Here is a 10857-nt window from a genome sequence, read left to right on the forward strand (position 1 = left end):
TGGGAGAGCTAATGAAGACCTTAAAGAGGGATCAGTGAGATATCTCAATGAGTAAAAGCACTTGCCCTCAGCCTGACAACCTGAGTTAGATTCCCCAGACTGACAAGGTAAAAGGAGAGAATCAACTCCCTCAAGTTGTTCTCCATGTGCATGCTCCCCTGATCTGCTCAAACACGAAACTGATTAATTAAAAGTCTTAAAGATATATTTAAACTAAGATTTGAAAAGTGGAAACTTATCAAAGAAAAGGAGAAAGGAGAGTATCTAAACAGAAAAACATTTCTTAAGAAACTAGCAGGTATTTGAGGAACAGCGGGTAATATGCCAAAAAGTATGGGAAAGGTCAGAGGCCTACATTGTGGATGTTGGGGGAACCATCAATAGTTTTAACATGATCATATCTGATCCTCATCAAAAGAAATCTTTTTATGATATTAGGATGGAGGTGATAGAAAAAAGGAGTATTACAGACAGGCGCCTGTGAAGAATCCATAACAACAGAAGAAATGAAGGATTCTTAAATTTAATTTGAATTAATGAGTTTATCCAGGATAGCACATGAATGATAGCAGAGCACAGTAAGTAAAAACTGGTGCAGACCACAGGGTAACAAGAACACAAATGAACTCTTCAGACTCAAAAAAGACTGACAGCTGATGAGACCCTGTCTTTATTAAGCAAGCTCACTGATACTAACACAGGGAGTGAAACCAGGCTCTTGATGGGAACACCTGGTCTCTCTCAGCAGCCAGAAGTGTAGCTATACCACTCAGCAACAGAGAAACTGTCTTCAGTAGAAACCTATCTTTCCTTTCATGATCAACTGATTCAAATCACTCATGCCTGAAGCAGAACTTCACAACAAAGTGCCTACTGTCCTGAGCAAGTCTCCATAGTTTTGAAGCTCAAACACACTAAGCTGATCTCTGTAATGCTTACCACATCAGACTGTCAAGACTAGGTAAAGTGTTTATATTAGGCCTGGAATTCTCAATATGTTGCAGCTACTATTTGTTGAAGGTGCTACTTCCCTCCCCTCTCTAAATAAATAAATAAATAAATAAATAAATAAATAAATAAATAAATAAAATCTGAAGGCAGAAAATAAAGCTGTGAAACATTCCTCTAGATCTACCTGAGATTGAATTATATGTACATTATACAAACACCAAGAGGCAACTGTAATCCACACTGTTAAACTGCAAGCTGAGCAAAATTAAAGGGCTGAATTAAGGTATAATCTCAAATAATTAAAAATAAATCAGGGTCAGGCATTGTGTGCATGCCTTTGATCCCAGTACCCAGGAGGCAGAGGCAGGTGGACTTCTGAGTTTGAACCTGCAGGATTGGGTAGTAAGACCCTTAAAAACAAAACAAACAAAAAAACCCAAACAAACAAACAAACAAAAAAAAAAAAAAAAAAAAAGATGAGGAAAGGAGGGAGGGAGGCTGGCCCGGATTGCACATACCTTTAATCCCAGGATTCTGGAGGTAGAAGCAGGCAATGCCTGTGAATTGGCCAGCCTGGTCCACAAAGTGCATTCCAAGCCAGCCAAGGTTACATGGTAAGACCCTGTATCACAAAAAAAAAAGAAAAGAAAAGAAAAAAGAAAGAGAGAGAGAGGGAGGGAGGGAGGGAGAGAGAGAGAGAGAAGCTACTACCGGATAGAATTTCTTAATATAGCTTATGTTATGTTAGAAACCTACTTATATTCATGGGAAAATAAAAATCTGGTTAACACAGAACCACAGACTAGATGTCAGATTTGGATTTGGAATTAAGACATGAAAAATCAAAGTTTAGTATAATACAAATGTTCTTCAATAGAAATCTTCAATAGAAAACATGCTCCTTAGATGCTTCTCTGAGGTCAAGTTTAAAAGATTCACACCCAGTCCTCAAAATCCTGCTGCTTTTTAAGACTCAAGATCACTTAAGTCGAGCTCTCTCTTCCTATTACCTGCCAATCCAGATATAGAACTCTCAGTTCCTTCTCCAGAACCATGTCTACCTGCACGCTGCCATGCTTTCTGCTATGATGACAATGGAGAGCCTAGGCCCCGATCCAAAGGATATGACAGACTTTGAAGATCCCTATGTAAGGCCTCACCCTCCCTGGGAAGCAGAAAGGGGATGGGATAAGGGGGGCAGGGTAGGAGGGGAGGGAGAGGGAACTGGGATTGACAGGTAAAACAAGCTTATTTCTAATTTAAATTTTAAAAAGAGGGAAAAAATGTTGTCCTTTACAAGAAAAAAAAATCACTTAAATCTCTGGGTCATGTGATTTCCTGCCCACCATGGCCATACAAAGGAAGCTACTTTCTTCCAATAAGTAAAAGCAGAAATGTTACTCATGGAGGGGGGGGGGGCGGAGAACAAGGAATGGAGAGCAGGGAAAAAGCAGCAGCTCTCACAGTTCTGGCTACTGAGGCACTGTTACAGGTTTCTGTGTGAAGACTGCTCCTAAAATTTGCACACTACGGGTAGCTTCCTCATCCTACCAAAAACCCAAGTGTAATAATAGCGATGCCAATTCTGTTTCTGCTAGTGTGGGTCAGGGGTAGACAACTGGAATAGCAGGACAGACTTCTGGGCATCTATAATGTATTGTGTCAAACTAGGCATGTTTTGATTCTCAGCACACCTGAGTACGATACATAAGCTCCAACAAGGAAGCCAGGAGAACAAACTCAGAAAGTAAACTTGTTTTTAAAAGATCCAGCTGCTAATGAAGTTCCAGGATTCCAACTCATAACTCTCTGACTTTAAAACTCACACTGTTACCTCTTGATCACAATACTCTTCAAAATAACTTCCCAATAAAAACAAAAAGGAAGAAAACCAGAAATAGTTACCTATCTCTTTCATTCATAGGCTAGAACATGTAATAACTAATATAAACAACTACTAATTCCTAAATGTGACACACTTTAGTACTGCCATCAGGAATTTATGATCCAGCTCTATAATGACAATTTTGTAGGAATTAAAACATATTAATATTTTAGCTATACAATAACTATACTGACCAGAATTGTGACTGCAGAAGTAAAACAGTGAGTTTTTTTTATACTTTTAAATAAAAGTGTCACTGAACTACAACATGCAAATACAAAAGTGTTCGACAGTCTAACAGAACACATATTCACACCAGAAAACAAAAGTACCAGCAGCCTGAAGTCTCTGATGCACCTCCCCTGTTGTCATTAACTTTTCCTTTCTTCTGGTATCTATTATCAGGGAAGATTTCTGCTTGTTTTAGATCTTATGTAACATACTTTATGTCTGCCTTCTCTTGTTCATCATCATTTTGTGAAAATCATGAGCAGTCCATCTTTCTTCCTTTCTTTCTTTCTTTCTTTCTTTCTTTCTTTCTTTCTTTCTTTTGTTTTTCAAGACAGAGTTTCTCTGTATTGCTTTGGAGGTTGTCCTAGAACTCGCTCTGTAGACCAGGCTGGCCTCGAACTCACAGAGATCTGCCTGTCTGCCTCCCAAGTGCTGGAATTAAAGGCATGCACCACCAATGCCCAGCTGAGCAGTCCATTTTCATTATTGTCTAGATTCTGAATGACTGTGCCACAAACCACTCATTTACAGCTGATGAGTTTTCAGCTTGTTTCTAGTTTGGAACTTCTATGACCAGTGTGCTTCTGTGAATAGTCTTACTCATGCCTTTAAACTAAGATCTTGCCCTGGCTTGTCTTTAACTCAGTTATCCTGTCTCTGCTGGGATTGAAAGTGTAAGCCACCATGCCCACTAGGTCTTATTTTTTATTCGTGGTGCTAGAGACTGAGCTCAGGCCTTCATATCGGCTAAGTACAAGTTCTACCACTGACATCCACTCCCAACCCCTTTTATTTATTTTCATTTACTTTTTAGTTTTTGCTTTTCTGAGATCCTCACCATGCAGCCCAGGTTGGCCTCAAACTTGCCATCCTCCTGCCTCATACTTCAGATAGGCCCTTCATTGCATGTGACCCAGATTTTAGTGTCTCTTACTTTGTTGCCAACTATAGCATTCTGATTCTATGTATGATCACTACCTTTACTTCATTTATGCTCCTGTCATACACTAGAAGATGCAGAGCTGAGATCATAGTTGTGCACTACCACACCTGATTCAATTACACATACCCCATAAGGGGCTATCTTGTACTTCTTCATAAAACCTAACTTCACTTCTTAAAAAACTTGTGTTAAACTAAGTCAATACACACATTCTAATCATCAACCTTTTCAGCTGAGGACTAACTGATATATCATTTGTGACAATCTAATTTTCACTTTGATAAAACAAGACAACAATTACAAGGTATTCACCTAATCAATCTAGTAAAAATCTTGTGTTGCTGCAGAATGGGGACATGGGAGAGCAGACAATAGGCAATATGAATGACATTCTCTGAACTGTTCTATTAATATATAATCAGATGAACTATAGAATAAAAGGCCCTGGGGAAAATTCACAGTGAACCTTTCCAGCAATTGGGCAACTTCTCAAGAGGTGTCCAATCAGCCAGTGCCAGAATATAAAGGGCTTGGTAGGAACCTTTTTTACCTCTTGCATAGCTGTTATTACTAGACAGATCAGTAAAGGTAAACAAGGAGGTTCCCTGGAGAGCCCTCAACTTTGAGTCCAGTCCCACCAGCCTCCCTTCTCCTAATAGCTGCCCTGTTCTCCAAGCTCCAGCACCTTCTTCCACATCGACCATGAACCAAACTGGAGAAAATTATACTCTTGCAGTGAAATTCTTTTTGATCCACATTCTAACATTTCCCAAAACCTTTAGGGTTATCATCAGTAAATACAAAATAGATGATGTATCCTACTACTTAAGGGTTTTAAGACTTTTATTACAATGGAGGAGGTACTTTTATTGCCTATAAAAGTCATGCTTTGCCCTGAAACTGATCTTCATTGACATATGCTTCCTGGAGTTTAGAAGTGCCTCATAAAGTCCTGGAAAAGTCTGTACTAACTTACTCCTCTACTGTGCCTAACATTTCACTTCCCATCTCTCCAAGATGCTCAGATGCCAGGGTATGAACCTGGTAGAAACATCCCTAAACAAAAGGCCCATGCCAATTTCCTGAGTTAGGCTTCAGACCTCCCTATACACACCTCCTTCACCGTTAGTTGAAAGTGTTCCCTGGCTGTCATGCCTTTAGACAGAAAGCTCCTCCTGCTACCAGGGTTTAAAGAAAGTGGCAAAGGTTATGGGGAAAGGAACAATAGGATAGCAGAAAATGACAGAGAATCTCAACCTCTGGTCAAGTTAAACCTCTAAAGACCAAAGAACCCTCTCCTGTAGTGTATAACATGAATATGAATGAATTTTAGATGATCACACAGAAGAAAAAGGTCAGCTGGTAAGTGGGTAAGTGGGATATAGTGGCACACACCCATCACAGCACTGGAGAGGCAAATAGATCTGACTTCTGACTTTCAGGACAGCCAGGGCTACATGAGATCCTGTCTCAAAAAAAAAAAAAAAAAAAAAAAAAGGAAAAAAGATAGAAAGAAAAGAAAGAAATTGTCAATAAAGCAAGGACACTAAAATGGAGGGAATTTATATAAGGTGTGAGGCTGGTTTCAGTGAACTTCAAAACCACTTCCTACTGTGTTTTTCAAGGCAGGGTTGCAGGCCTGGAACTCATTATATGGCCCAGACTGGTTCCAGTCCTCTCCTTCATTTCTTACCCCTAAGATGCTAAGGTCTCTTCACAGATGGTTCCTGTTGATATTTATTAAGACCATACTGGTGTTCATTCTGATACTTAAAAACCTTTGGAACAAATGGCAAAGACAAACACCCAAAGGTAATCCTCAGTATGTGGAGCCACTCAAACAAGAAACAGGCTAGCTCCTCACCACAGGCTCACCTCCTGTCTGCAGTCACTGGCACAACTCCTCACCCCACTCTCTCCTATCTTAGTGTTGGCTCCCTTTTCCCCAGTTTACAAATGTATAAACCTCAAAAAGGCTACTTACTCCACAGCCCAAACTCCTTCTATCACAGCAGGTCACTTGGCTCCTTGAAGACAACATTAAAATTTTCCCCACGTAGGTATGGTAGCAAGACCTGTCTATAGTCCCAATTGCTCAGAGGCTAACACAGGAGGATCATTTAGGGCCACAGGGTTTAAAGGTCAGGTAGGCAACAATCTTAAACAAAACAATAGAACTAAACAAAACCACTCAAAATTCATAGAACTCCTCTAATAGGTGAAGACACTATTGACATAGAATCTACCCCCTCATGCAGCCCTGGCTGGCCTGGAACTATGTAGAGCAAACTAGCCTAGAATTAAGAGATACACCTGCCTTTGCCTCTTGTGTGTGGGAACCAAAGTTCTGCGCCGCCACCACCACACTTGGATGGGTCTCTTCTTTAAGATATGATTGACTACAGGCTGACAAGGAGTTAGACATAAAGTAATTAGGGCAAACTTCAACTGCACCCTGATAGCTGCATCTCCTATTAAAATGCCCCTTTGTGGTTAAACAGTCTCAAAGCTTCAATTAGGCTGTTCTTGCTGTATCAAAAACTAAGGTAACAGAACTTTCTCACACATGTACATGAAGCAAGGGTCTACATCTTCAGAAGATTTGATATCATTACAGCATCAATTGTATTGTGATTTTTGACATCTCCAGCCTTTGAAAAGAGAAAATTGAAAAGGAAGAGCCACCATGCTTTGGAAGGGGAAAGAAAGTCACCTCACTCCATTTATAGTCTATCACATCATGAATATTCTGGAAAACTTTAAAATTCACAATGCAGAATGACGAACTGGGCTGCAAGTCACTTTGGGATAGCCTATTACAATTTCTTTTTGGTAGTGTTTGCTTGGCTTAACTTAAAGCTCTCTTGAAACATACAAAAGAATTAAAACTGTGACTGCTACCATTATTAAAAAGATACCGTTATTTAATTTCAAATATTTGTTCTATTTTCTCTCTCTCTTTTTTGAGGGGACAACGACACAGGATCTTATGGCCTCAAATTCTCTATGTAGACAAGGATGACACTGAACTGATCTGCCTCCACCTCCCCAGTGCTGGGATTACAGATAGAGGCTTCCTGCATGCTAGCCAGCCCTTCCTATTAATAACGTTATATACAAATATTTTAGTTATCAAATTTTCCAATAGAAGACTGACATTATAGTTTGTAAAATTTGCTTTTTCACTTTGGTAAACAATCAAAAGGAATATTCCAATAACTTCATGGCATCAATTTTATCTCTAGGAAAAATTAATTACGTTAAAAGAATGTCTACTGAAATCCAATTCAAATTTCCTGCAAAGTATAACAGACATTTTACTGCTGGTTGTGCTAACCTAACTGCCAACTAAGTGCTCCTAAAAAGGCCTGGAGATGGTAAGCCACACTGTCAAAGAAGACGGTGGGCCAGTGTTTCAAGACCACAGAGAACCAGGAGGCCCAGGGATAAGAAAACCATAACAAGGATCAGAAAGGTTTCTGGAAAAAGGCTTCTACTACTATTGTAACTTGCATATTATAAAGCAAGCCATATTTTTATTACTACTCAGCCCAAAGTTTTCTAAATAACTTTTGTATTGGGTACTAAACAACTACTGAAAACAGGAGTCAAATCCCAGTGCTTCAATCCAGTGCTTTTGCTCCTACACCATGCTGTATAGGCCAATCTCTTGAACACATAACTACTGTTTCATGTTTTTTATTCAGCACTTATATACCAAGCACTATACGCTCTTTACTTACATAAACTCATTTAACCCTCAATTCTGGGGGAAAGGTTCTATTAATGCTCACATGAGAATACTAAGGCTCAAAAACAGCTATGTAACTTGCCCCAAATCACACTGTTGAGTAAACTGAACTGTTTTTTTTTTTTAAAGGCTAAAACTGTTTTATTTTAGAAACAGCATTCAGATCCTTTCTCAGCAATGCTGCAGATGAACAGTCTGACTCTCCAAGGACTCAAGGCAACAACTGAAGTTTTACAAAAACTGGTTCCAGGTGGCCTCAAACTCACAATCTTCTGCCTCAACCTCCCAAATGGAGTAAACTGAACTATTATTAATCACAATGATTTGCTTCTATTTTGTGTGCATCCTGACAGAGAGAAAAGAATTCAGACATATGAATTAACGGGCACATATTTAGGGATCCATGTCTTAGTCATCTTCATATTCAGGCCTAGCACTAGAGTATCAGTGGAGCTCAGCAAGTATCTGACAGCTTCAAAGGGACATAAAAAGCTGACAAGGGTTTTAAATCTAGAAGTAAAGTGATTTTCTGAGCTCTCCCTCCAAGGCATTCATGTCCAAAGACTTATCTTCACATCTTCAAGCCTGCTCTCTGGAACCCTGCTCTTTTCATGAACTCGAGTCAAACATCACATTCTCAGAGAAGCCTGCCTTCCTCGTCCTCCAATGTAAACTAATGCCCTCACGACTCCTTCGGTACTTCATCCAGTTTCTTCCGTGGAACTGACCACCCTCTGAGCCTTTGCAAATACCCACCACACACACACACACCTCCCTCGCCAGCATCCAACACTCTGGGACTTGGAGAGAATGGCTCCTTGGCCAGCTGAATCTCCGGATGTAGCCCTAATGCCTATATCTGTGTTTAATGAACGATGGGAAGAAAATCACCTCAAGTTTCCCACTCCAGTCGTTTCCATATCGTATTCTTCCACATCACCATTTTGGGATGGTAGCTCAATGGCAAAGCCGTCCCCAGCACCAGAATAAAAAGAAAATATAGCCAACACCACCACCATTTGCAAATTACTTTGAGCCTCCAAGAGTAGCCTGGACTCCATTTTCTGAGAATAATCCCTCAAACAATGCTGAGGAGAGAGGCGCTGTTTGGCAAAAACGCCTGGTGTCCCAATTTCACTGACTGAAACTGAGACCGCGAGACAGACTCCGTCCAGAACCGTGAGGAAAACGCGAACCCCGAAGAGCATCCGTGTGCCGGCGAGCTCTTCCCTCCAGGCCGCGCCATAGGTTCAAAATGCATCATCAGATTCCCAGCCCGAGACCCACCGAGCTCCTCGGAGAGGCTGGCCCGCCCGGCCTCACGCCCCTCACTACGGCCCCCGGGGACCTCCCTCTCACGCCTGGGCCAACCAGCACAGCCCCGGGGCGGCGCCGTAGGCCGCGGCCCTCCTGTCGGGGGGCGATTGGCCAGCCCGGCCGTCACTCAGGAGGTCGCGCCCTGCCCACGCCTCCCTCCCTTCCACTCCACCCTCCCAGTCAGGAAAGACGGCGGTTGGGCCAGGGTGGCAGCCAACGGCAGGCGGGGAGCTGAGGGGATGAGGAGCGGGGAGCACAGGAAGAAGCGGGCAGGCCAGGCGCGCGGAGGGGAACCCGGCCGGCCAGCGCCGCGGGGACAAGATGGCGGCGCTGGCGGAGGGCCAGGCGTGAGGCGGGGCCGCGGACATTCCCCTCCGCCCCCGCGGCGCGCGGCCGGCCCGGTCAGGACAGCGGCTCGCAGGGCTCGGCCGCGGGCGGGGAGGGGAGTGGAGGAGAGGGGAGGGGAGGCGCGGGCCCGGCCCACTATGCAAAGCGCCCGCCGCCGCCGCCGCTGCCGCCGCCACCGCCCCGTGGCAAAGGTAAAAGGCCGCGTTCAGCCTCCGCGGCCTCCATGGCGGCGCAGGGCCCGCCCTCCGCCCGCCGCGCCGCGCCGCGGCCCGGCGGGCTTGCTCTTACCTCAGGGTCGGGCGCCACAGCAGCCGCGGAGCAGGTCCCGTGTCTGCGGCCGGCGCCCCCGGCACGGAGGGCAGGGCGCGAGCCGGGCCGGGCGCCGGAGGGCAGGAGCCTGGGGGCTCGAGCGGCCGGGACGCCGCGGCGGGTCGGTGTGGAGTGGGGCGGCGGGCCGGGCCCTGGCGCCGCCGGGGTCGCGGAGGGACCGCGCTTTGTTATTGTTTTTGTCAGTGAAAGGTCAGAGTTCGTGACCCCGGTGCCGCTGCCGCCGCCGCCCGCGCGCTGGGAGGAGGAGGGCGAATGTTCCTCTTCCTCTTCCCGGCGCCAGCCTCACCGCGGCGGCGGGGGGCGGGCGAGCACGCGATTGGCTGAGCGCGCGCGTGCACCGGAACGCCGCGGCAGCCGGCGGAGCTGAGGGCCGCAGGCCTGGGCCGGGCAGGTGCGGCGGCTCCCGCAGGCTCCGCTCGCTGACTGAAGGAACGGCCCGTGACTGGCGCCGAGCCAGGAGGTCGCAAGTGGGCAGCTTCCTGGGAGGGCACTGAGCTCCAGCCCGGTACCTTCTTCGGGGTGGACGGTAGATTTCGTGCTTTAAAGCTGCGGGGATGCGCCGGCTTCTGGCCGGACCAGGCAAGAAGAGTACAGATGCCCCAGCCTTGAACGGTCCCATGCCCCTCCCTTTGGCGATTTGTGTAAAGCGGCTTCGGCACGCACTCATTGCTTTCTGGAAAGCCTCTGGCCCCCTTGATCTCACAATTTCTGGGTTTTGTTTCTCACGTTCGTTTTGATCGGGCTTGGGAAGTTGCCGGCGTTCCTCGGTGCCTGTCTGCAAGGTTGAGCCATTCCCCCCTTGATTACTGTTCTGTTAGATTGCAGATACTCTACCAATTACACCTGATTATCCCTCCCCCCTTCTTGCTCATTAGAAATAAATGCTTCAAGATAAATAGGTTAACCAAATTTTTTTCGATAGACATGGAGTCTTTCATCGGGGTGAATATTCTGTCCATAATTGAATTTCTATGTGGTGATAGGTATTTTAAACACACTCCCCTGCTCTCCCCCTCGCCTGAAAAAGTAGGGGAGTATGTTGGTGCCCCACAGACCCTGGTGCTGAAAGGAGCCTCTACTGGAACTGATAAAATGGCAAGG

General features: G+C 44.9%; 1 protein-coding gene across 7 annotated transcripts in view; it reads right to left on the minus strand.

Annotated features, from left to right (window-relative positions):
• Nr2c2 (nuclear receptor subfamily 2 group C member 2) overlaps positions 1 to 9850 on the minus strand; it is an 88688-nt gene extending 78838 nt beyond the window's left edge. For 4 of the 7 annotated variants that reach the window (XR_004771128.1, XR_004771127.1, XM_027428891.2 and 1 more), the window contains exon 1: positions 9715 to 9850. The gene's annotated coding sequence lies outside the window, so the exon portion shown is untranslated. The remainder of the gene's footprint in view (positions 1 to 9714) is intronic. The other 3 variants (XM_027428895.2, XM_027428896.2, XM_027428894.2) reach the window with 3 other exon arrangements.
• Between the last annotated feature and the right edge of the window lie 1007 nt (positions 9851 to 10857).

This window comes from Cricetulus griseus, chromosome 8, assembly GCF_003668045.3.
Source record: "Cricetulus griseus strain 17A/GY chromosome 8, alternate assembly CriGri-PICRH-1.0, whole genome shotgun sequence".
Lineage (NCBI taxonomy): Eukaryota > Metazoa > Chordata > Mammalia > Rodentia > Cricetidae > Cricetulus > Cricetulus griseus.